Below are 24,653 nucleotides of genomic sequence, written 5' to 3'. Positions count from 1 at the left end.
CGACACTCTTATCGCCGCAGCTGCAGCTTGACGCGGCGGTGCCGCGGGAGGTCGTCCCCGGCCGCCTGCTGACCGTCCGCGTCACCCTCGCGCAACACCGTCTGCTGCTCGTCAACATCTACGCGCCCTCCGATGGCCAGGAGAGGGTCGCTTTCTTTGAGAGCTTGGCTGCCCTCCTGCGCGACGCTAGCGAGGATGATGACCTGCTCCTCCTCGGGGGCGATTTCAATTGCACCACTGCCCCGCGCCTCGACCGCACAGGGCCTGAGCCCCACCTGCCCTCCGCTCGCAAGCTGCAAGCTGCCCTGGAGGGGGCAGACCTCGTGGACGTCTGGCGAGCCCTGCATCCCGATGCGCGCCAGTACACCTGGGCCAAGACGAGCGCCGGCGGTCTCACCATGGCTCGCCTCGACCGCCTTTATATCACCAGGCACCACCTGCCACTCCTGCGCAGCAGCCGCATCGCTCCCTCGGGTCTATCAGATCATGGCCTGGCCTTCAGCGAACTGAGCCTGCCGGGGAGAGCCTGTGCACGGGCACCGTATTGGTGTTTGAACATTAGTCTGCTCCAGGACTCTTATTTCCGGGACTGCTTTGCCCACTTTTGGCGGAGGTGGGAGGCTGCGAGACCGAGCCACTCCTCCTGGAAGCTGTGGTGGGACGTGGGCAAGGTCCAGACCCGAGCCTTCTGCCAGCAGTACACCCAGCTGGCCGCGAACGAGACGCGCCGCCGTGTCCGGGAGTTGGAAGAGGACGTGGCGGAGCTCGAGGCTGCTCTGCTGGCCGCTGGCAGCGACGCGGCACTGAGCGAGAGCCTCCGGCTCCGCAGGAAATGCCTGCGCGACTTGGCGGAGAGCGCGGCCCGCGGCGCGAGGATCCGCGCCCGCTGCCAGGAGCTGGTGGAAACCGACGCCCCGACCCGCTTCTTTTTCGACCTGGAGCGGCGGCGGGCAGCGAGCAAAGTCTTGGACCATCTCAAGACTCCTGAGGGCCGGGTCATTACAGAGCCGGGCGAAGTCCGCGAACGTGCCGTCGCCTTCTATCGCGACCTGTTCGCGGCCGAGCCGTCGTGCCCCGAGGCCACGCGGGAACTCCACGAGGGCCTACCGCGTCTCGATGCCCTGGAGGCCGGCGAGCTGGAGCGGGACTTGTCCCTGGAAGAGCTGGCGGCGGCCACGGCCGGCCTCGCCTCCGGCAAAGCCCCGGGCCTCGACGGGCTGCCTGCCGAGTTCTACAAGACCTTCTGGCCTCTCCTCGGCCCCAGCCTCCTGCGCGTTTTCCAGGAGAGCCTCGCCGACAAGGTCTTGCCGATCAGCTGCCGCCGAGCGGTGCTGACCCTGCTGCCCAAGAAGGGAGACCTGGGCTACATGAAGAACTGGCGGCCGGTCTCCCTGCTGTGCGCGGACTACAAGATTCTGGCCAAAGCGCTGGCCACCCGCCTCCGCGCGGTCATGGCCTCTCTCACGGGGCCCGAGCAGAGCTACTGCGTGCCGGGCAGGACCATACAAGACAACCTGTTCCTGCTGCGGGACCTGCTCACGGCCAGCGAGCTCTTTGGCCTCGACGTCGGCCTCCTCTCTCTCGACCAGGAGAAGGCCTTTGACCGCGTGGGCCACGCCTACCTCTTCCGCACGCTGGAGGCCTTTGGCTTTGGGCCCCTCTTCACCGGGGCCCTCCGGGTCTTGTACCGGGACATTTCCAGCCTGCTCAAGGTGAACGGGGTGCTTTGCGCTCCGTTCCCCGCGCGCAGGGGCATTCGCCAGGGCTGTCCGCTGTCGGGCATGCTCTACGCCCTGGCCATCGAGCCGCTGTTACACGCGCTGCGCCGCCGCCTGAGCGGGGTGGCCCTGCCATCGGCCACGGGCCCGTCCGCTGGCCCTCGTCTCCGGCTGTCGGCCTATGCGGACGACGTCACCGTCTTCCTCGCCACCCGGGAAGACGTGCGGGCTCTGGCAGATTGCCAGCGGGCCTACGAGCGCGCCTCCTCCGCCCGCATCAACTGGGGCAAGAGTGACACTCTGCTGCTTGGCGCATGGACTGGCAGGCCTCCGCCGGACTTGCCGGGGGGCCTCGCCTGGCGCCGCGAGGGCCTCAAGGTCTTGGGCGTGTTCCTGGGGCCGACGACCTTCATGGCGCGCAACTGGGACGGCCTCGAGGAGGGAGTGGAGGCCCGCCTGCAGCGGTGGCGCTGGCGCCTGCCCAGCCTTTCCTACCGGGGGCGCGTCCTCGTCATCAATAACCTGGCGGCGGCCACCCTGTGGCACCGCTGCGCGGTGCTGGACCCTCCGCCGGAGCTACTGGAGCGACTGCAGCGGCTCCTGGTCGATTTCCTGTGGGACGGACGCCACTGGCTCCCACGAGCTGCCCTCTACCTGCCCACCGGCGAGGGGGGCCAGGGCCTGATCGATCTGGCCAGCAGGGTGGCCGCCTATCGGCTGCAGGCCCTCCAGCGGCTCCTGTACACCGAAGGCCACCTCCCGTGGCGACAGCTGGCGTGCCGATTCCTGCGGCGAGTGGGGGGCCTCGGCTTTGACCGGGAGCTGTTTCAACTGGACCTCACCTTCCTGAACGGGGCGGTCCTTCCCCCGTTCTACCGCAGCGTGGTGCGGGCCTGGCGGGCGGCCTTCCATCTCTGTCCCCAGGCCAGGCACCTGCGGTTCCCGCAGCTCCTTCGAGAGCCCTTGGTCCACAACCCGGCCCTGCACCGTGTCGTGCCGAGCCTGGCCTCCGCCAGCCTCACGGCAGCTCTCGTCGAGGCGCGCTCCACCCGCCTGGAGCACCTCCTGGACCCCGCTCGGTCGGACTGGCTGTCACCCGAGGCCCTGGCTGCCCGGCTGGCGATGCGCTCCGTCCGCACCGCGGGGCGGCTTCTGCGGGCCGTTAGGGCCGCCCTCCCGACGGAGGCAGCGACCGCCCTGGAAGCCCATCTCCAGACTCGCCGGCCCCTCCCCACCGCAGACGCCGCAGAAGACGCCTTCCCACCGCTACCCGTCATCCCAGCGGTACCCGGCGAGCTGGCCGAGCGGCCCAACACGCTGCTCAGGCTCCCGGTGCCCCCCAGCAGCAATACGGGCTGCCCTTTTGGCACCCTGCCCCGCAAGGGCCTCTACATGTGGGTGGTGCGCACCCGGCACGCCCAGGTGCTCGCCGGCCGCCCGGACACCGCGTGGCGGCGGCGCCTGGCGCGGCCCGGGACCCCGGCGTGGCGCACGCTGTATAAGGCGCCCATCGCCAAGAAGACCGGTGACCTGCAGTGGCGGCTCGTGCACGGCATCCTGGCCACCGGCACCTTTGTGCGTCACTTGGACCCAGCGGCCTCGGCGGCCTGCCCCTTCTGCCCGGGGGTGCTGGACGAGGACATTTTCCACGCCTTCCTCGACTGCCCCCGGCTGCAGCCTCTCTTTGCCGCCCTGGGCGCACTGCTTCGGATACTGGGCCGTGACCTCTCCGAAGACGCTTACGTCCACTCCTTTCCATACCGGGCGGCCGAGCGGGCCACGGTCAGCCTGGCCAACTTCCTGCTGGGCCAGGCCAAGATGGCCACCCTGAAGAGCCGGCGAAACCAGCTCAGCGGCACCGGGATGGTCGACGCCCTGCAGCTCTTCCGCCTGCTGGTGCGGGCCCGCCTCTCGCTCGAGTTTGAGCACGCTGTCCTCCGGCGGACGGTGCCCGCCTTTGAGGAGCGCTGGGCCCTCGAGGGGGTGCTGTGCCGGGTCGAGGCGGGACGCCTGATCCTCGCTCTGTGATGCCACCGGCTGCTCAAGCCGCAGAGACGCGTCGAGCGGGCCGAGGCCCTGGACTTTTGCTCGTGCGGGTCGACCCCGGAGGCCTCCATGGGTGTCCCTGCTGGCAGAACTGTAAATACTGTAAATAGTCCTTATGTTTCTTTGTGTTGGTGGTTTTTTTTTGTCTAGAGTGTACGGGCAGGCCTTGCAGGCCGCGAGCCCAGGCCTTGTCCGTGGGGCCCAGAGCTTCGGGCGTCCTTGTACATGCTTTTGCCTGGCTCCGGGTCATCACCCTCCGGGGAATAAAGGTCTCTTAAAAGTCAAAAGTCTTTCTTTCTTTCTTTCTTTCTTTCAAGATGGCCGCCGACAGCTGAAGCCCTTCTAAGCTCCTCCAGCTCAGGTGCTTTCAGCTCGTTGCCTCGCACTCCCTGCCCCCCTTTTCCTGCCCCCCCCCCAAAACAACCCTTGCCTCTCCCCACCCTGTCCCTGGGGACCCCCCCCCTGCCCCTTCCCCCCACTTTCTGAGCCTTTTTCCCCTGGGCTCTGGCAGCCTCGTTTGCCTCTGCCCCTCCCCCACCCCTGCCTGAGTTCTCCCTGTGATTCCTGCTGCCTCCCTCCCCCAGGGCCCCTTCCCTTGGTCCCTGCCATCTCCCCCTGCCTTGGGGCTTGCCCTGAGCCCCTGCGGGGTTGCTCTGCTCCCCCTCAGGCCGATTTTGGGGCGTTTTCAGCCCCCTCCCAGTCCCAGTCCCCGGGCCAGCCTGAGGCTTTTTTTTTTTTTTTTTTTTTTTTTTTTTTTTGCTGCGCTTCGCAGTTTAACCCTGTCCTGGCGAGGAATGGCGGCTCCTACGCCTGGCAGCTGGCATGAGGATGTCTCTCAGGACCTCCCACTGTCTCATGGCCTGAGGGTTCATGCCCCTCTCCATGTGGGGCTCGAGGCTTGCGTGGAGGCTCTGGCCGCCCTCCTGGGATGGCGTACCATCCGCTACGCGGGGCGCGTGAACACGGTCCCGATGATCTATTTGAGCAAGCCCGCCTTGGTTGACAGGGTGTGTGCGGAGGGCCTGGACATTGCGGGCATCCACTACCCCGTCACGCCCCTAGAGACTCAGGCAGTGAGGGTGGTGATTTCCAACGTCCCACCGCACATTTCCAATCGGGAGCTGGCCAGGGGACTCGAGGCCTATGGGGTTCCTGCGAGTCCTTTTCGCCGCCTGCCGATGGGAAACAAGAACCCTCAGGGCAAGCACGTCCTGTCCTTTCGGAGGCAGGTCTTCATGCTCCTCAAGGAGGGCCCCCAGTCGCTGCCTCGCTCCCTGAGCCTCACGCTCGAGGGGCGGCGGTTTATTATCTATCTGTCTGTGGGAGAGACCACGTGCTTCAAGTGCGGGGGCTCCTCCCACCTGGCCGCGCAGTGCCCTCGGAGCAAGGCGGCCGGACCATCGCCGCCTGCGGCAGCGCCGAGAGACGGCGCGTCGACCTCTGGGGCACGCGACAGGCCCAGGGAGGCTGGGAGCTCTTCCTCCCGACCTCCTTCCCCCCCCATTCCATCTCAGGGGACCGGGGTCTCCAGCGGGAAGCCATCGTCCAGCCGAGGGGCTGGTGCTGCTACCATGGCCCCGCCGCCCCCTCCCCCGTCTGTGGCGCCCCCTGCCCTCGGTGCGGCAGCCCCACCGGGTGGAGAGGCGGACGCCTCCCCTTGCCCCCTGCCTGCCCCGGCCGAAGTGGCTGGGGTGGCCGGGGACTGCGGTGCTGGAGCCTCATCGGATGATGGGGCTCGGGCATCCTCCCTACCACCCGAAAAAGAGAGGGAGATGAGGGGGGCCTCTCAGGACACCCCATCCCTGACAGACCCCTCCTCGGCCAGTGCCGAGGACCCCCCCACTACAGGGCCGGACCCCGTTCCGGCCGCCACACCACCCGCCCCGTCGGATGTAGCCACCGACGAGGCAGACTTAGCGGGTGGGGGGGAGGGGCCTTCAGGGGTCCCCCTCCCCTCGCCTGTCCCCCAGCCCCCGGAGTCAGGCGGCAGCAGGGATAGTGGCGAATGTCTCTCTTCCGGTGGCCTGGCCCCGGGGGTGGCGGGAGAGCCCGCTGCCCCTTTGGTCACGCCCCAGCCTACCGGAGCAGATGGGGACGTTAGCGAGATGGAGATCCAGCTCTCGGAGTCTCGCAAGAGACGTCGTGAGCGGGATGGCCCCTCCCCCCCCAAGAAGACAGGGAATGTCCTCGCGGAGCCCGTCCTCGACTCGGACGACGAGAGGCGGCTGATGTGCCTGGACATCGAGGGGGTCGACGCTGCAGTTGCGGGCGAGCTCCCGCCGGGGGTGCGGCCTCGCCGCTCTTCCGTGGGCAACATCCACCCCAAGCTGGCGGAGCCCCCCTGGGTCTCTCCTGACTATGGGGGACTCCTGTCCTTGCTGAAGCTAACCAAGGGGCAGAAAAATGTAGCGGGGCACATCACCCAGTGGTGTGCGGACCCCAAAGTGTTTGTCAAGGCTGCCAGGGCGGCAGTCAAGCTCATGAAGCAAGATCGGGGCACACGTCAGATGGCCTACCGTCTGGACAAGCTTGCCCAGAGGGTGAGAGTGGAGTGGGGCCTGGGCGGGTCCCTCGACTAGAGTAGGGCACGGTAGGCCTTCCCTGACCTGTCTGTATTGCCTTGCTCTGCTCTTGGGTGCTCGCTCTTCCACCCGCACTCTGCTTTGCTCCTCCTCTCCCACACCCACTCCCATGGCAGCCACAACCATTGGCACCTTCAACGTCAACGGCTGTCGAGACGCGGTGAAGCGCGAGGCCGTCCTGGAGCTCCTGCGGCAGAAGAGGCTGGCCATCGCCTTCCTACAAGAGACCCACTTTGACAGGTTCAACCAGGCGGCCTGGCGGGCTGCCTGGCGAGGACAGGTGTTCCTGAGCCACGGCACCAACCTCCGCGCGGGGGTCGCGACACTCTTATCGCCGCAGCTGCAGCTTGACGCGGCGGTGCCGCGGGAGGTCGTCCCCGGCCGCCTGCTGACCGTCCGCGTCACCCTCGCGCAACACCGTCTGCTGCTCGTCAACATCTACGCGCCCTCCGATGGCCAGGAGAGGGTCGCTTTCTTTGAGAGCTTGGCTGCCGTCCTGCGCGACGCTAGCGAGGATGATGACCTGCTCCTCCTCGGGGGCGATTTCAATTGCACCACTGCCCCGCGCCTCGACCGCACAGGGCCTGAGCCCCACCTGCCCTCCGCTCGCAAGCTGCAAGCTGCACTGGAGGGGGCAGACCTCGTGGACGTCTGGCGAGCCCTGCATCCCGATGCGCGCCAGTACACCTGGGCCAAGACGAGCGCCGGCGGTCTCACCATGGCTCGCCTCGACCGCCTTTATATCACCAGGCACCACCTGCCACTCCTGCGCAGCAGCCGCATCGCTCCCTCGGGTCTATCAGATCATGGCCTGGCCTTCAGCGAACTGAGCCTGCCGGGGAGAGCCTGTGCACGGGCACCGTATTGGTGTTTGAACATTAGTCTGCTCCAGGACTCTTATTTCCGGGACTGCTTTGCCCACTTTTGGCGGAGGTGGGAGGCTGCGAGACCGAGCCACTCCTCCTGGAAGCTGTGGTGGGACGTGGGCAAGGTCCAGACCCGAGCCTTCTGCCAGCAGTACACCCAGCTGGCCGCGAACGAGACGCGCCGCCGTATCCGGGAGTTGGAGGAGGACGTGGCGGAGCTCGAGGCTGCTCTGCTGGCCGCCGGCAGCGACGCGGCACTGAGCGAGAGCCTCCGGCTCCGCAGGAAATGCCTGCGCGACTTGGCGGAGAGCGCGGCCCGCGGCGCGAGGATCCGCGCCCGCTGCCAGGAGCTGGTGGAAACCGACGCCCCGACCCGCTTCTTTTTCGACCTGGAGCGGCGGCGGGCAGCGAGCAAAGCCTTGGACCATCTCAAGACTCCTGAGGGCCGGGTCATTACAGAGCCGGGCGAAGTCCGCGAACGTGCCGTCGCCTTCTATCGCGACCTGTTCGCGGCCGAGCCGTCGTGCCCCGAGGCCACGCGGGAACTCCACGAGGGCCTACCGCGTCTCGATGCCCTGGAGGCCGGCGAGCTGGAGCGGGACTTGTCCCTGGAAGAGCTGGCGGCCGCCACGGCCGGCCTCGCCTCCGGCAAAGCCCCGGGCCTCGACGGGCTGCCTGCCGAGTTCTACAAGACCTTCTGGCCTCTCCTCGGCCCCAGCCTCCTGCGCGTTTTCCAGGAGAGCCTCGCCGACAAGGTCTTGCCGATCAGCTGCCGCCGAGCGGTGCTGACCCTGCTGCCCAAGAAGGGAGACCTGGGCTACATGAAGAACTGGCGGCCGGTCTCCCTGCTGTGCGCGGACTACAAGATTCTGGCCAAAGCGCTGGCCACCCGCCTCCGCGCGGTCATGGCCTCTCTCACCGGGCCCGAGCAGAGCTATTGCGTGCCGGGCAGGACCATACAAGACAACCTGTTCCTGCTGCGGGACCTGCTCACGGCTAGCGAGCTCTTTGGCCTCGACGTCGGCCTCCTCTCTCTCGACCAGGAGAAGGCCTTTGACCGCGTGGGCCACGCCTACCTCTTCCGCACGCTGGAGGCCTTTGGCTTTGGGCCCCTCTTCACCGGGGCCCTCCGGGTCTTGTACCGGGACATTTCCAGCCTGCTCAAGGTGAACGGGGTGCTTTGCGCTCCGTTCCCCGCGCGCAGGGGCATTCGCCAGGGCTGTCCGCTGTCGGGCATGCTCTACGCCCTGGCCATCGAGCCGCTGTTACACGCGCTGCGCCGCCGCCTGAGCGGGGTGGCCCTGCCATCGGCCACGGGCCCGTCCGCTGGCCCTCGTCTCCGGCTGTCGGCCTACGCGGACGACGTCACCGTCTTCCTCGCCACCCGGGAAGACGTGCGGGCTCTGGCAGATTGCCAGCGGGCCTACGAGCGCGCCTCCTCCGCCCGCATCAACTGGGGCAAGAGTGACACTCTGCTGCTTGGCGCATGGACTGGCAGGCCTCCGCCGGACTTGCCGGGGGGCCTCGCCTGGCGCCGCGAGGGCCTCAAGGTCTTGGGCGTGTTCCTGGGGCCGGCGACCTTCATGGCGCGCAACTGGGACGGCCTCGAGGAGGGAGTGGAGGCCCGCCTGCAGCGGTGGCGCTGGCGCCTGCCCAGCCTTTCCTACCGGGGGCGCGTCCTCGTCATCAATAACCTGGCGGCGGCCACCCTGTGGCACCGCTGCGCGGTGCTGGACCCTCCGCCGGAGCTACTGGAGCGACTGCAGCGGCTCCTGGTCGATTTCCTGTGGGACGGACGCCACTGGCTCCCACGAGCTGCCCTCTACCTGCCCACCGGCGAGGGGGGCCAGGGCCTGATCGATCTGGCCAGCAGGGTGGCCGCCTATCGGCTGCAGGCCCTCCAGCGGCTCCTGTACACCGAAGGCCACCTCCCGTGGCGACAGCTGGCGTGCCGATTCCTGCGGCGAGTGGGGGGCCTCGGCTTTGACCGGGAGCTGTTTCAACTGGACCTCACCTTCCTGAACGGGGCGGTCCTTCCCCCGTTCTACCGCAGCGTGGTGCGGGCCTGGCGGGCGGCCTTCCATCTCTGTCCCCAGGCCAGGCACCTGCGGTTCCCGCAGCTCCTTCGAGAGCCCTTGGTCCACAACCCGGCCCTGCACCGTGTCGTGCCGAGCCTGGCCTCCGCCAGCCTCACGGCAGCTCTCGTCGAGGCGCGCTCCACCCGCCTGGAGCACCTCCTGGACCCCGCTCGGTCGGACTGGCTGTCACCCGAGGCCCTGGCTGCCCGGCTGGCCATGCGCTCCGTCCGCACCGCGGGGCGGCTTCTGCGGGCCGTTAGGGCCGCCCTCCCGACGGAGGCAGCGACCGCCCTGGAAGCCCATCTCCAGACTCGCCGGCCCCTCCCCGCCGCAGACGCGACAGAAGACGCCTTCCCACCGCTACCCGTCATCCCAGCGGTACCCGGCGAGCTGGCCGAGCGGCCCAACACGCTGCTCAGGCTCCCGGTGCCCCCCAGCAGCAATACGGGCTGCCCTTTTGGCACCCTGCCCCGCAAGGGCCTCTACATGTGGGTGGTGCGCACCCGGCACGCCCAGGTGCTGGCCGGCCGCCCGGACACCGCGTGGCGGCGGCGCCTGGCGCGGCCCGGGACCCCGGCGTGGCGCACGCTGTATAAGGCGCCCATCGCCAAGAAGACCGGCGACCTGCAGTGGCGGCTCGTGCACGGCATCCTGGCCACCGGCACCTTTGTGCGTCACTTGGAGCCAGCGGCCTCGGCGGCCTGCCCCTTCTGCCCGGGGGTGCTGGACGAGGACATTTTCCACGCCTTCCTCGACTGCCCCCGGCTGCAGCCTCTCTTTGCCGCCCTGGGCGCACTGCTTCGGGTACTGGGCCGAGACCTCTCCGAAGACGCCTACGTCCACTCCTTTCCGTACCGGGCGGCCGAGCGGGCCACGGTCAGCCTGGCCAACTTCCTGCTGGGCCAGGCCAAGATGGCCACCCTGAAGAGCCGGCGAAACCAGCTCAGCGGCACCGGGATGGTCGACGCCCTGCAGCTCTTCCGCCTGCTGGTGCGGGCCCGCCTCTCGCTCGAGTTTGAGCACGCTGTCCTCCGGCGGACGGTGCCCGCCTTTGAGGAGCGCTGGGCCCTCGAGGGGGTGCTGTGCCGGGTCGAGGCGGGACGCCTGATCCTCGCTCTGTGATGCCACCGGCTGCTCAAGCCGCAGAGACGCGTCGAGCGGGCCGAGGCCCTGGACTTTTGCTCGTGCGGGTCGACCCCGGAGGCCTCCATGGGTGTCCCTGCTGGCAGAACTGTAAATACTGTAAATAGTCCTTATGTTCGTTGTGTTGGTTTTTTTTTGTTTTGACTAGAGTGTACGGGCAGGCCTTGCAGGCCATGAGCCCAGGCCTTGTCCATGAGGCCCAGAGCTTGGGGCATCCTTGTACATGCTTTTGACTGGCTCCGAGTCATCACCCTCCGGGGAATAAAGGTCTCTTAAAAGTCTAAAAGTCTTTCTTTCTTTCTTTCTTTCTTTCTTTCTTTCTTTCTTTCTTTCTTTCTTTCTTTCTTTCTTTCTTTCTTTCTTTCTTTCTTATGTTCGTTGTGTTGGGTGTTTTTTTTTGTCTAGAGTGTACGGGCAGGCCTTGCAGGCCACGAGCCCAGGCCTTGTCCATGAGGCCCAGAGCTTCGGGCATCCTTGTACATGCTTTTGACTGGCTCCGAGTCATCACCCTCCGGGGAATAAAGGTCTCTTAAAAGTAAAAAAAAAAAAAAAGTCTTTCTTTCTTCATACTCTTAGGATTTCTTTTAAAATATCTATTAGCCTCTTTTAATAAGCAAGAGGTGGGGCCAGCTGCTAATTTACTAGACCAACAGATCCTAAGGGACTCCTAACATTTTTACAATTGCATGTGTTTTAGAGTAAGCCAAGGAGGATTGGAAGCTGGGGAGAGACCTTGGCAGGTTTTGTACATTTTTGTGTTTCATCATGTCTATTTCTGTCTTTACACCACTTACGATACCAAACATTTATGGGCCCTGAGAGTAATTACAATAGGAACTGTTCAATGTTGTGCCTTGCCACACTGTAAATGTTTGTACTTAATTGTATTTTTTATATAGTAGGTAACAACAAAGATTGTTTTCTCCCTTTGTGTTTAGCCATCCAATTTGACACATTTTTTGAGTTACTTGTTTAACTAAGCTGGCCCTTGTCTATGATCTGTAGGGTGTATTGGATGATGAACATTTTCAAATTACATGGTTTGCAGTTTCTAGTTCCACTGAATTTACAACTGCTTTCAGACTCAGTGAACTGCATTTGATAAGGCTGTATTCAGTCCAGAACCTTTTTTTAGGTACATAATTGAAACTGTTCTACCAAATCTGTTTCATTTAGACTGACTACAGTCACATCATTCTGTCAGTGACTCAAAAATACCTGATCCTGCCATGAGCATTTAGTAGTGGTGTTATAATGCCATTTAATCTTTTTTTTTCCTAAAATGCTGGCATGTATGAATTCCATAATGATACCCATGTACACATTCAAGCAGATACTTCAGTGTGTGTAGTCTCATGGAGTTGTAGTTATAAATTCAGAGACACAGATGTCACATTAAGGGTTAGTCCAGACTATCCAGTGCCATTTAGAAATGACAGGTGTCTGGTAAACCACTCAGTAGAGTATTCCATCTGTTTGACCATCCAGAGCTCATATAGTGTAGGGTTCTCCCATATGAGCAGTGATATTATAAAACCTCAATGGTTTTTGAAAGCTGCCTAAGCACATATTGTGATAAAAGAGTTCTACGAGAATATATTTTTGCTTGCATGGTCTCAGTGTGATTTATTTATTCTTTCCCTCAGTCACTTAATAATAATGCATCTAGCTTCAGTGTTTATCACTAGGCTGTATAACAGACATTCTGGCCTGCTGGTGATTTCCGGTCCTCTTCTAGCAACAGCTGTTAGCTAAAAAAATATAGTAGGCATTCAGTATATTCTTTGGGATTTAATAAAAAAGGTCTTAGAGCGTGTTTTTTCCATATTTTTTCAGATCTCCTTACTGAAGTGTACATGAAGAAAAGTGGATTATGAAATTACAGGCAGACAAAGTAAATGAGTGAAGGATAGATGGAGCACTATCTTTAGATTATAGCCATTAGAAATGTGATAGAAGAACAAGCAGCAATCTTCCTAGATGAAAATGTGAGTCCTGGAAGTCTAATTTTGCCTTCTATATTAAGAACAGTAATGCTACTTTTATTCAATTTTAAAAATATCAAGTTCATTATGCATAAGTGTGTTTAAACAGTTTGGATGATGGTATGTGCTGCTTGAAGGGCCAAGGAAATAAGAATTGTTGATGCAAAGCCATATGTTTTGTGCTCTTCCATGCTGTCATAACTACTGAAGGATTCTTATTTAATTCAAGGACATTTGACTTAAGCTGGATTTCCTAAGTGATTTAGGGATACAACACTGATGAATCTTCAGTGCGATTGCTGCTCTAATGTCACTTATATTACATCTACATCATGTCCCAGACACTGTATGTGGCACTCACTGTCAAGAATGCTCCAGCCATGGTGGTGAAGCTGTACCAGGGCACCCCTCAAAAGAATAGTAGAGACAGAATCTCAGGAATGGCTGCAAGGGGTATCCATATTTCCAGGTTGTCACATACAGGTGGGAGTGGATGAATGGGGTATGTTTAAGACCAGGCACCTCTGGCAGTGCCAGGGCGTGGTATGGATGTACCGTCAGGGGATGCTTTTGAAAATTGCATTTGGTATCTGTAGTTAGTTATTTGAAAATGAAACATTTGAACACCTGATTTCTAGGAGCAGCATACCAAGGTAATCTGCATCTAAGACAAGCGCAAAATTCAGCAAAGACACCAAAAGCAGTACTTAAGTGAAACTGAGACATTTAAATCCAACACTGCAACTCAAAAGCCCTGCTAGCTAGTTGCTATCTAAAGACTCTGAAGAGATCTAAACTCACTAAGCAGCTTCCTGTTCAATTGTGAAGTTCTTTAGGCACCTAGTCTGCTACTTTTTCATATACCTATAATTGCCTTTGTCAGAGGAGCTCAACTCCTAGCTTCCAGGGGTACAACAATTGCACAAACTTCCACACATTTCTCCTGGAGGGCTCAAGAGTGCATGATGTATGCTCTGAGAATGCTTAAGACAAGTCAATAGATCTGGCCATCACACAATGAAGCACAACTACTTTGTTTTAAAATGGGTGTGGTATGATAGTCCTGTGGTAATGTGACAATTGCCACATCTAAGATGCCTAGTACCAGGTTTCTTGTGTTGATGGCAACTGTACAAAAGATGGCATAACCTGAGCCCCTTTTAAAAAGTGAATGCAACAGATTAGTTATAATAGCAATTGCCACATTAGCACAGGACTGTTTTTGTATACTATTCTTCATACAAAGGTATTGCAAGGACTTCAATTGCATAATATCACAGTAACATCTGCGTATATTGTGTGGTAGGGGTGAAGAACTGGGGGTCGGACTTGATGATCTATTGAGGTCCCTTCCGACCCTAACATCTATGAATCTAACATCTATAAGAAGGGAAAAAAAAACTGGCTGGCACAGCCTCTGAATGCAACTTGAGGGTCACAATCGACCAGAAGATGAACATGAGTCAACAGTGCAATGAGGTTGCCAGCAGGGCAAACAGAACTCGCATGCATGAGCTGATGTGTTGTCAATAGATCCAGGGAGGTGCTTCTCCTTCTGTTCCTTCAGCAATGGTGAGGCTACAGCTGGAGTACTGGGTCCAGTTCTGGGCACTGCACTTCAGGAAGGATGTGGATAAGCTTAAGAGGGTACAAAGGAAGGCCACCCATATGATTAGGGGCCTGGAGGATGGGCCCTATGAGAAGAGACTCTAGGAAGTAGGCCTGTTCAGTCTGAGTAAGAGAAACCTGAGAGGTGACTTGATAACCACCTACAAGTATGTTAGGGGTGAGCATCAAGATCTAGGGGAGCAACTCTTCAGGAAGGCACCTCAAGGGAGAATGAGGGCCAATGGGCACAAGCCAATAGAGGGAAAATTTAGGCTGGACATAAGAAAAAACTTTTTTTCTGTAAGGGTTACCAGAACCTGGAACATGTTCCCAGCAGAGGTGGTGCCATCGCCATTCTTGGAGGTGTTTGAGATGAGACTGGATAAGTACCTTGTTGGGCTCTTTGGAACCCAATAACTTCCTGCCCATGGCAGGGGACCGGACTTGATGAACTTGTAGGTCCCTTCTGGTCCTTTGATTCTATGATGCTAAGTGCAAGGGAGCTTGACTGAGCACATGGAAACTAGAGGGTAGGATTTGATTGTTTTATTAGAGACAAAGTTAGAGGTTGCAAGGCAGGGGGAAAAGATACTTCTTCAAATGGGAAGTGAAAGAATCATAGAATCAATTAAGTGCATAGAGGAGTTTCCAGATGGTGGGGGCAGCGTGGAAGAGCAGGTTGTTGCTACATATGGGAGGAAGAAAACGAAGGATCAAGAGAAGCTTAGCAGGCCAAACAGGCTGCAGCATTGTAAATCATGGATATTGCTTTTGCACAGGAAAAATAAGTACAAAAGTTGAGGTCAATAGTTGGGCTAGAAAGGGAATAATGCACTCTCTCTCTCTCTCTCTCTCTCACTGTCTCTCTCACACACACAATGTCGCCATTTGCTATATTGTTTTCAAGAACCTGTAGTTCTCAGCTTCTAGGCATGCTGTAAAGGTCATCTTTTACCTGTAATTTGGAGAACTGGTTTCAGAGAGTGGGTTGAGGTATGAAGGAAGGGAGCTTTGGCTATTGGGCTGCTGTTATGGCTGTAATTATTGTGGTCAATAAATATACATTTTTCTATAACAGGAAAGGATATTTTGTGTATGCTTGTATAATTACAGCTGGATTTATCTGTATATCAATAGCTAAATGTATCTATCTAGATACTCTGTTTACTAGATTAAAAGACAAGGTTTTTTCCCCCACTTAATATGGCAGGGGGGAGGTGAGGAAAGCCCTTCATCTTTCATTCGAATACAAGGTGGCAGGGAACAAGCAGCAGATCTAGCTTTGGCTCCATTCTTTGCTTGGTGCCATAGATGCAGCTGCTGCCTGCCTTCCACCACCTCTGCATCCCCCAACATTCCTCCCACCCAACCTTAAGCTGCCCCTGCCCCCTGTCTCCCCAGTATGCCACTTACCCCCCTCCCTCTCCCTCTTATCTTTGTTCTGTGCTTGCAGGCTCTGTTTTTGCTGTAACCTGGAGCACAGAGCACAACTTCAGCCTAGCCCTGTAGCAGAGATGTTTGCTCTGAGCTTTTGATATGAGGCCAGTCTGGAGCCAGGCTCATTGCCCACAAATTGCAGGAGGGATGGAACCTGCCAGCATGAAGCAAACATAAGAGGAAGATGGAAGGACAGACAAGGGTAGAAACATTGTTGGGAAGAGATGGGAGGAAGGGGAGGTAGGGACCCAAGGCTGCAGGGGGCAGAAATAATGTAGAGGGGGAAAGGGAGGATGGGGAAATGGGGAGCAGGGACTTGAGAATGAAGGGGACAGGCAAAATGGGGAAGCAGGGGGCAGGCAGCAGTAAGCTCTCACACTATCTGCCTCCTTACTGCCTGTCCCTCCACTTTCCCCCCATCACCTGTCCCATTACTGCGCCCCTGATCACCATTTTCCCTACCACTTGCGGTAGTGGGGGGGATGAATTTAAGATGATCCTTTAATAATTAGAGTCTATGCATGGAAAATTATAATAAATTTATAGATTTTTCTATGTGTAGAATCTAATTACTGGGGGGGGGGGGGGTCATCTTAAATTCAGAGTCATCTTGTATTTGGGTAAATACCATAACTCTGTTTTTGTCATAGAACCCATCATAATTTAGAATGAGATTTTCAAATTAAAGTTAATGGGGATTAAGCAACTAAATTCTGTTGATAACTTTAACACTTTCAGTTCTAATGTTTATAACAATGGGATCCAGCAAGAGTTGATACTGTAGTTCTGTGGCAAGTAGAGCTAATGCAATCCTTTGATATGGAGTAGTAAGTATGGATAAATATTAAGTATCAAATTCTAGGATGTAGTAATGGAATACTACATTCAGTTGTTGTGTCTACATTTTAAAACACGTATAGAAAACTTAGAGGTTAAAAAAATAAAACCATAACACTATTCAAAGTCAGAAAGAAATATCTTACTGTGAAAGATCTGAAGTCCTTAATCTGTTTAGCTTATCGTGAAGATGAAAAATGACTTGATAATAGTATCTAAGTATTTTAAAGGGGGAAGATACCTAATACTAAAAAGCTCTTTAATCTAGCTAGAAAAGCATAACAGGAACCAGTACCAGGAAGTTGAAGCAGATACATTCAAATTACTAATAAAATACATTTTTAATAGTAGGAATGATTAGCCACTAGAAAAAACTGTCAAGAAAAACAATGATTTCCCTATATTTTCATGCTTTCAAATCAAGCCTAAATGAGTTTCTGGAAGAGTCATCCAGGCCTCTGGAAGAGTCAACCAAGTTGTGGACTCTATCCTTGGAGGTTTTTTAGGCCCAGCTCAACGAAGCTCTGGCTGGGATGATTTAGTTAGGGATGGTCCTGCTTTGAGCAGGGGATTGGACTAGATCACCTCCTGAGGTCCCTTCCAATCCTGATTTTCTACATGTCTAAGAGTGCTCTCACCAAACATAAGTAAATTGTCTCAATTCCAGAATGAATTGGTCAAAATTCAATGTCCTGCGATATAGAGGAGGTCAGTTAAAATGATGTTCTTCACTTAAAATCTATAAAGTATACATTTTACAGTATAAAATACTGTTCCCTGCTTTAGTTTACCCCATCTGTAAAAGAATAAGGTACATCAGAATAGTCATGGAAGATCTTATTTAATGTTTTAAGTTCTCTGAAATCTTTGGATAAAGATTAATCCATAAGTATTTTAAACATTCCGACTCTTTTAAATAAGTCCCAAATAGTTTAGATATAATCATGGTAGTTTTTGTGCATGTGCCACATACAGTGCATTCCAACAAGCAAAGAAACTGTTATGCCTCATTGAATACTCATAGTGTTTTACTGCCTGAAACAAAAACTAAACATCTGCCTCTGGCTTTTAGCATTTTTATTGTATTATTTTATTTTAGATGGTGCAGCATGACCTTTTTCTGAAATGAAATGAACACATCCAGAATCTTGTCTTTAATAGAACGCTCAAGATGCATTTTGTTATAAAAGACCATGGCTGTAAATTTTCAGTAAGTGTTTTCAAAATATGGTTATCCTATTCTAGACTCTGAAAGCATTCTGTTATATCCATGGCCATGGCTTTACAAACATACCAAGTGGCAGATCCCTGCAGGAGAAGCAGGAGATGTAAAATCATAAAACACTACATGCTATTGTTCTGTAACTGTCCTGGAGAGCTGTGAGTGCTGCCTGCACTGACATCAATGCTGACAAATTCCAAAGGGATTTCTTTCAGGTTCTTTTGGCTGGAGGATTTTTAAATCTGGAATGCTGAAACACTGCAGAGAGGGAAAAGGCCTTTAAAGGGATTTAAATGGTGAGATACTTTATGAATTTTCATGACTATTTTGCTTGTTTTGTATTGGCTGAACAGGGTCCTTTTGTATTTCTATGAAGGTAATCATAGCCCTTTAGTGATTTAGGGGAATGTTAAAAACGGTGACTTTGAATAAAGAAGCATAAGGCTGAATGGGGAAAGTAGCATCAAAATAGATTTGAAGAGGAAAAAATGTTAAGGACCACATACACCTAAAAGAGACAGTCCAACTTTATACTGGTGTGCAGCAGAAAGAAGTCTCAGGAGGGCTCCCTGATAGTTGAAAATCAGTTGTTGTTCCTTCTGTTAAATGGGTTCAAAATGTTCCTCCCCTTTGTATGGTTAGACACCACAAAGAGAAACAGGGTCACAGCACTTGTGCTTTGAGAAGGTCAGTGCTCCAGTCTTCCCAACATGCAGCTGTATTTTTACATAACCAGCCACATTATTTATTGTGACTGGATTCTGCACTGAGGCATAAGCCTGAGATAAGGGCTGGCTGAACCCTCATACATTCCTGTAAAGCCAAGCATAATAGCAGTACAGCCTTCAGATTTATTTACGGTTTGTGTGCTAATATGGTTCTTAGTCTATCTCAGCCAGTTCTCCCATGAACCCTAGTACTAGTACCCTGGGGCATGTGTAGACAAATGGGGGCCCAAAATTGAAGCGGTGGGTCTTAAAAACACTGCTTCAATTTAGGACTGATTAAACCCCTGTGTTGTGTACACACCCCACTGACTTACCTGCCTGTCTGGCGGGGAGGGGAGGGTAAGCTGCCAGTGGGTGGAGTGGTCCCTGGGCTGCGGGGGAGGGGAGGGGCAGGGGATGGTGCTTCCCTCCGCAGCAGCTGCACACCCCCACCCAGACAGCACCCACCTGCAAGCATCTGGCTTGGGTGGTCCCGGGGGGCACCGCAGCCGCAGAGGGAAGCATTGGGCCCCTGCACAGCTCAGGTAGGCAGGCTCCAGGTGGGACTAGGGGGTGGAGATCAGGCTCGCTGCTTTTCTTGTAGATCCTGCTTTCACAGGCTGCTGCCAGGCTGCCTGTAGGGCTTCATGCAGAGCCATGGAGCTGCACAGGGCCCAGTGTTTCAAAAGAGTTTTAGTTTGCTGTGCCCCAAGTCATTTAAGGCGCATTACTGCAGCAGCTGGAATTAATGCACAATACACCACCAAGATATGCAGACACTGACACCATTAAAGTGATGCAAAAGCATTTAACCTGCTTTAAAGTATTGTGCACGCACGCCTCTCATTTCATCTACACATGGCCCTGGACACTTGAAACAAAATTCTAACTGAAGTTCAATTTTTAATTTAATATGCTTGCTAGTCTGTTTAACATACGCTTTCTCTTGTGTGTAGGGCTGCTGGCTATTTCTGGAATCACTTCTTATGAAATAAAAATGCATGTGTGAAAATAATAGACTTTTAAAATGGATACACGGACAAAAAAGCACATCAGTTTTTCAGCATAAGATTTTTTGACATTGCCAGTTATAAAAGAATTTTAATCTATTTTTCCTAACATGAAATATCAGGAAAGTGCCTCATATAAGCACTGTCCACCCCAACAATAGAAGAACTATATCCACAGAAATATTTCTGATGAAACACTACATTACAGAAAATATTTTAAGATACTGCATTTTAAAATATCAGGGATATCTAGTGGCCCTTTGATTTCTCTTTCTCCTAATATTTTTTAGATTCAGCTTTATTGAAAGCCTGGTCACATATTGTAGCCATTGTGTGGAATGATTTTAGTCCCTATTCTAAATAAAAGGAATCCAAAAGCCAAACCATCTTATATTTGCAATTTAAAGAAATTTCAATTCATTGTATGACCTTTTTAGGTCCTTAGTGCCCTGGTTAACATATGACAGTGATTATGTTTCAAAGCATGCTAAATGTAATTCACAAAGGTTATATGGATAGTAAGTTTTAAAGTAACCTAGTTGATAATACCCAGCATATGTGACATTTTCATCAACTTCAGGCTGTCTAATGGAGCTATAGTAGTGTCTGCCCCTCAGGCTATTAGAATGAGCACAAGTGGAAAAGTGCTAGAAGTGTCTTGCCATTAGGCTGTTAGTTCCCCTGTATTCTCTGCTAATGCACTTGAATCCAAACCTGCAGTAATCCTAGAATGCTTACTGAGAAGGTAATGGAGTTTTATTCTGATCCAGGGCCAGTTATAGCTTTCATGTTATATGACACAACTTGGTGTGACTGTAGTAGGTACATGCAGCTAAGATCTGTATTTGCCCCTAGCCAGGAGTAGCTGTTACACCGACAATACTACACAGGAAAGAAGACAATGCCATGGATTTGGATTCCAACGCAATGGACCGTAGAACAATTGAAGCACAGCTGTGATGCAAGGGAAAAGTCAACTGAAGTTTACAGAAATGCATACATATTTCAGGCAAAACAACCAGCCTCTGCACTGCACATATCAGTTGTGTCAGAGACAGTGGTTGTGTCCATTCCCTGGCACTGGTTATGGCACCTATGTCAGCAGCTGCAGCAACTGTCAGTCTTGTGCCCACCTCTAGTTACCCTGTTGTAAAAGCCATACACTTATAAGGGCGTTTTTCTTAAACAATCAAAGCAATCCTGTTGCATATTTTTGATACAGTAATCAGGAAGAAATATAGTTAATTCTATAAAGGAAAGTTGTATTTCTTTTTTTCTTCTTCCTCTGTTTTCTATTTCTAGAGCACATCGCAGCATGAAATTACTCTCTGAAAATGGCACAAAGAATCTTTGCAGTGGCATTTTAACAAGCCTCAATGATTTAGAATCTGCACTGATCTTGTTATTTGACTGGACACAATTAGTATGAGGGAAGCATGCTTGAGTGCTTGAGTTGTGAACTCTCATGGTCTGACCCATTAAGAGACTTTGCTATGTACTGTACACTGCTGTACTGCAGGAAGATAGGGCATTCATTAATTTCAGTAGTATCACTAGAAAGGAAGGACAAGAGGTGGAAGGCAGTCAGGTGATGCGGCCTCCCCTCCTCCCCCTTTTTGCTGTGACTTTTATCTGTTCTATTTATGTAAAATCCAGGAATAGTCAGCTGGTGAGTAATATTGTTGTAGTCAGAATAAAAGAGGAAAGATGAATAGACACCCTTTATAGAAGAGCTAGTTTATATAGCAGAGAAACCGAATCATAATATGATATTGTGAATATGGAGAGGAAACTGTTTTGAATAAATAAGAACTGTCCTCCCCTCTCTCACTCTATTCAAACTTTGCTGTGCTTTTTTAGAGCTTGGAGGGTTTGTTTCCCCCTCTTTTTCTTTCTTTTTTGTTTTTGGAACTTGACTGGAACTGGACATGTCAAAATGTACCAAGAGATATTGTTTACTTGTTTCACTATTAGGACCAAAAAAGTCAGATGTAATAACGTCATGTGATTTCCAACCCATTTCTGGGATTTCAGAACTCCAGAAAGTGAGGTTCAGTGTTTTGTCTCTTGGTGTACTGAGACCATGGCTTATCAAGCTGTCTCACTGTTACCATGTTCTCTTCAGCTCTTGTCTGCCTATATGTAACTCTTTTCTGTAATGCTTAGGTCATTGCCTCTTTGTGACAGTGTCTTTCTGTTTGTTATTTGTACAACATCAAGTCCAATGAAATCCTAATTTATGACTTCGGCCCCAGGGTACCAGCTCCTAGGTACCAGAACTCTTGGATGCTTGTCCAAACTGAACCCAAACAAGCAGTCAGTGCAGATTTATAAATTCCATTATTATATTCTCATTGCTTTACTTACAGCTTCCTAGTACATTAAACCTCACAAAAAATCCTTCTCATAATTCCACTCCCATTTTACAGCAATTTGATGAGCATTGCAAAGCTTCTAATAGACATGCAGCCTTCAGACTTCATTGAATTTACTTTTGATTTAGACAGGTATAAATCTGATCATAATCAGGCCTAATAAGCATCCTGCATTATCCAGGTACTCCTTGTTGCATGTTAAAAGAGATAGGCATGGCTTAGAAACACAAGGTAAGCACCAACACTGCAAAATATCTGTATGGGAGAGGAAGCAGGTTTTGCACTGGTGCTACTTCTCATCCCTGGCACAAATAGGTGGGAGGAGATGAAACAAGCCAATGAAAGGCCTTAATTATGCCCCATCAGCACACTTGTAGCATTGAAAAGTTCTTACTGTATACAAGCAATTGGACCTAGATGCAAAGCTAAGTGGTCCTTTCCCATTCCATGTCCTGGGTCATGACATTTAGCTCCCTGCAACAGAGACAAATTCATGTAATCAAATTAAAAAACCTCATGAATCTCCACCTTAAAACTAGTCATGTTTTTGCTCCCATTCATAACTCATAAATTTATCAAGCATTATCTTTAATACTAGCTGTTTTTTTTTTATTTAAAAAACACTCTCGTCTGATGGATAGGAACCTTTTATTTTCCATCCCAAATTAATTCGTAGCTACTGCATAAGCATTTGCCAATATTGCCTTTTAGCTTTTAATAGCTCTTCTCCCTGATACATACCCCCAGGTACACTTAAAAGAGCAATTTTATCCCTTGTTGGCCTCTGATCATTAGGTTAAATGACCCAAGCACTTCAGAGTCCTCTTGTAAGCTTAGTGACTTTTCTACCTATATTGTACGAGTGAGGTCTCAAAAGTACTTTGTACAATGGCACTAATACTTCTCTGTCTCTTGGACATGCATTGATTTGTCCCAAGATTGTGTTTGTTGTTTTTTTTAATAGCTGCATCACATTAGAGGATGGTAGAACATGTCTTCATAACAGTAGTTGCAAGCCCCAACCAGGATGGCTTCAGTCACAGCCACCCACCAGTATTGCTTGTATTCTCCAAACCCAGAAGTATATCAGTGAAGGTGCACTGGGGCTGTTCCCAGTGGCTACTCTCAAATACACCAGAAACTGAGGTATTCAGAGCAGTCAGATAGGAACACCCCAGATCATCTTCACCCTGCATTTCTCAAGTTGAGCAGGTATGTGTTTGTGTGCCTGCAACTGTTCCAGCCAGGACATGTCACCACCATGTGTAGATATATCTGTAGTCTTTCTTCTTCTATGGGTCTAAGTGAGGAATCTTCAGCTACTAGTAGAAATTCTTGCTATTAATCCTTAATGATCTTGCATTTTATACTCCAACATTTCTTCCATTTCTGTTACTCCAGTCTTCAGGTCATCCAGTTTTATCTGTATGATATATATCCCAGTCCTCTTCATTGACAACACCTACCAGTTTTGGATCATCAACAAATTTCATCAGCACATTCCAACTTTTTGTCCCAAAGTCATTATGTGCCCAGTGCATGGGGTATTTTTGACCATGCTGTACAGACCTTACTGCGCGACAGCATTACGGTTAATGTCCACTAACACTGTCACTGTAGCTCATCACTCTGGTGACGTAGTGTCTCATAGACATGCCCAGCAGCTCATTACTACTGTGCTGTAGTGTCACATCATGGGTCATGCCCAGTGATCTACTGCACAGTGGTAATGAGCTACTGAGCAGTATGCATCTTTAAGTAGTAAGTATCTCATGTGGATGCACCCAGTAAAATGCACATGTAGATGCACCCTTTGGGCACATCCACATAAGAGTGGATATGCATTTCCTCAGGGACAAATAGCAGCATCACATAGTTGTGCAACTGCTACTTGTCCCTGGGGAATGCCTGTGCACACACGCTTTGGCAGTGCATGCTGCCACCATGTGTACCACCCTGCTTGTTTCTAGCACCAGGATCTCCTGGTGTCAGAAAAATCCCCTGTGCTGAAAATCAGCAGTGTGAGAAATGCTTGCATGTGCAACATGTGCACTTGTCTGGATGCACCCTTTGAGTGCAAATGATACTTCCCTTTTCAGTACATCTTTTTGCCAATGCCACCCTCCTTAATCCGTTTTTAACCTATCTGACAATTCCTTTACTAATCCCTATCTTCCCAGTTTAACAAATAATTTCCCATGTGCCACTGTATTGAATGTAATATATTTGTCCAACTATGCATGTGAGAAAGAGCACTGCCAGGCTGGCAAGCACATAATATGTTGTGAACATAAAATAAAGCTATGCATGCATTGCCATTAATAGATTCAGCAAAAAGTAACTTTATATTCTCATGTATGCATTCAACCCAGTCACATATCTTACAGAACGTTTTACCAAAGCATTGATAAATGAGATCTATCGCAGTTAATTAATTTAAAAAATCTTGTTAAAAAAGAAAATTATATGGTTATGGCATGGTCTACTTCTGAAAAATCTATTTTGCAGGTTAGTCCATTTTGCATTTATTTCCACCGTGTACAAATTATTCGTTCATTCAAGATTTGTTCCAAAGTCTTATGGAGGTCAGACTAATGCAACTCTGGTTGCATGGATCACTTGTTAAATAAATGTGTTACATTTGTTATTTTTCAATCATATGGTACTATCTCTGACATGATAGTTTTGCTAAAATTATTTGGTATTGGCCCTGGTGTGTCATGTGCTGTTTCTTTCAGATTTCTAAAATGCAGATTACTATAGCACTTCCTACACATTAAATATATGATGCAATTAACTGGTTAATTGTACAATAACTTTAGGCCACACATGCAGAGTAAGACCAGCCACAAGTGCAAAGTAATTATCACATGATAAAAATGACTATCCAGCTATAAGAAGAGCCAAGCAGCTATAAAGTTAGTGCTTGAAAATGTCTAACAACTCTATAGCTGGTTTCTGTCCAACCTTAATTTTAATGTGTAGCAGGACCCTATGTGTCCTCCATTTGAATGCATGTTGTAACTTCCATGAATATAA

At 52.2% G+C, this 24,653-nt stretch overlaps 1 long non-coding RNA gene across 1 annotated transcript; it reads left to right on the top strand.

Annotated features, from left to right (window-relative positions):
• The first annotated feature begins 17,341 nt into the window (after positions 1–17,341).
• Positions 17,342–23,235, top strand: LOC132249557 (uncharacterized). Its single transcript, XR_009461051.1, has 2 exons — positions 17,342–17,818; positions 20,095–23,235. It is a non-coding gene; the product is annotated as an uncharacterized LOC132249557 (long non-coding RNA).
• The last annotated feature ends 1,418 nt before the right edge of the window (positions 23,236–24,653 follow it).

This window comes from Alligator mississippiensis, chromosome 3 (assembly GCF_030867095.1).
Source record: "Alligator mississippiensis isolate rAllMis1 chromosome 3, rAllMis1, whole genome shotgun sequence".
Classification (NCBI taxonomy): Eukaryota; Metazoa; Chordata; order Crocodylia; family Alligatoridae; genus Alligator; species Alligator mississippiensis.
The sequence above is the reverse complement of the archived record's forward strand: the minus strand, read 5'-3'. Positions and strand labels throughout refer to the sequence as shown.